The sequence below is a fragment of the Mastomys coucha genome, unplaced genomic scaffold (assembly GCF_008632895.1).
Source record: "Mastomys coucha isolate ucsf_1 unplaced genomic scaffold, UCSF_Mcou_1 pScaffold4, whole genome shotgun sequence".
Lineage (NCBI taxonomy): Eukaryota > Metazoa > Chordata > Mammalia > Rodentia > Muridae > Mastomys > Mastomys coucha.
This window is the reverse complement of record NW_022196910.1, coordinates 1,825,715-1,827,994: the sequence shown is the minus strand read 5'-3', so window position 1 is coordinate 1,827,994 and position 2,280 is coordinate 1,825,715.

Here is a 2,280-nt window from a genome sequence, read left to right as displayed (position 1 = left end):
GCCTGTGCTCCTGCTCCTGCCTGTGCTCCTGCTCCTGCCTGTGCTCCTGCTCCTGCCTGTGCTCCTGCCTATGCTCCTGCCCGTGCTCCTGCCTGTGCTCCTGCCTGTGCTCTTGCTCCTGCCCCTGCTCCTGCCCTTACTCCTGCCCCTGCCCCTGCTCCTGTGCTCCAGCATGTGAGTATGCACTGGTAAGCTCGTCCACACATGCTTGTTCATTGTTGGAAATGACTAGGTCAGGTGTGTGACACTGTAAAGTGATGGTTGCAGGCACAGCTGGATCTGGGCTTAGATGAAGATAAAGCATTCTGTGTGTGTGTGTCTTGTTCCCTCTCCCATCTTCTTCCAAGCAAACACTTACATCTGCATGCAAAACATGACCCAGGGCTGGAGGGACAGCTCAGTGGTTACAGCAGTAGGTGATCCTTCAGAGGATCCTGGTTCAGTTCCCAACACCCATGCGGCAGTTTACAACCATCTGTAACTCCAGTTCTAGGGGATCCAACTTTGTCTTCTGGCCTTCATGTATACCAGTATGCATGGTGCACAAGCATATGTGTAGAGGGTACATTTCTGCCCATAAAAAAAGGATAAACACATCTTTAAAAAGAGTAGAGAGAGAGCCGGGTGGTAGAGGCACACACCTTTAATCCCAGCACTCAAGAGGCAGATGGATCTCTGAGTTCGAGGCCAGCCTGGTTTACAGAACAAGTTCCAGGACAGCCAGGGCTACACAGAGAAACCCTGTCTCCAAAAACAAAACAAACCAACCAAACAAAATCTATCTTTCTTTTTTGGGCTATCCTGGAACTCACTCTGTAGACCAGGCTGGCCTTGAACTCAGAAATCCACCTGCCTCTGCCTCCCAAGTGCTTGGATTAAAGGTGTGCGCAACCTTTAAATTAATAAGAATCTATATCTTATGTATGTATGTGATAGCATATGCCATAGGCATGCAGTGCCTGCAGAGGCCAGAGGAAGGCAATCACTACCTTGGGGCTGCCACTGCACCAAAGTCCCCAGGACCAGAGAGACAGAAGTGCCCCCCATCACTGCAGCCCCCCCATTCCTTTTTAAGAATGGGTCTCAGTGGGTATCATAGTCTGACTTTAAAGTCAGGACAATGCCCCTGCCTCACCCTCCCGAGTGCTGGGATGAGAGGTGTATGCAGTCACATCTGATTTTGTGGCTTTAGGTCAACAAGCTTAAGGGTGATTTCATGACTACTGTGTCTACCCAGAATGCTCATCTCTGGGGTAAGAACAGGACAGAGCGCGGGAGCTTCCCCGAGTGACTGTATCTTGCTAAATGACCTACCTACCATGCTTATTTCCATCTGCACGTGGGCGTCCGAGCGGGAGCGATCTGTGAGAATCTCCCACGCCCCGAGCCCACAATGGGTGGTTTATTAAAAATAAACTAACTACAGAATACATTAATTCCTAACCTCCCAGGACGATTTATTTCAAGGCAGAAGAACTCCAACAAATGGAAACTTGCCCATTTGTCCGCCCACTGAAACTTTCTGGAACTTTCTTCAGAGAGGTTAGCCAGGGAGTTCAAGAAACAAAATTATTGACCCAGGTGTGGTGACACTTGCCTGTCATCCCAGCATTGGGGAGATAGAGGTGGAAGGATCAGAAGTTCAATGTCCACCCTCAACTGCATACTGAGTTCAAGTCTAGCCTGGGCTACATGAGACTCTATCTCAGAAACACAAACAAAACAAAAAAAATAAAATAAAATAAATCCTGTTCTGGCAAGATGGTTCAGTGGGTAGGGAAAGCCAGAGAAACTCAGTTTGATCTGAGACCCACACAGTAGAGAGTGACAATGCTCACACATGACATCTCCTGACCTACACACACACACCATATACATACAGTGATAATAAATACATAATAAACAATCAAATGAAAGAATGAGGCAGGATGGAGGTAGTGCAAGTCTTTAATCCCAGCGCTTGGGAGGCATACGCAGGAGGATCTGTGTGGGTTCAAGGCCAGTCAGGTCTACACAGCGAGTTCCAGGATGGCCAGGACTACACAGCAAGACATTGTCACAAAAACAACAAAAGAAAAGGGAAAGGCCAAAACCCCTCACTAAATCTTGTGTAACACGGGTTATATTTCTGTGTGTGAGGAAAATCCTTCCTCTGTTTCACACTAGGAACAAGAACAGTGTGTGTGTGTGTGTGTGTGTGTGTGTGTGTGTGTCTAAAACTCAGTTCTCCCTTTTTCTAGTCTGGAAGCAACAGGTGACCCCGGACTACCTCATTGGTGG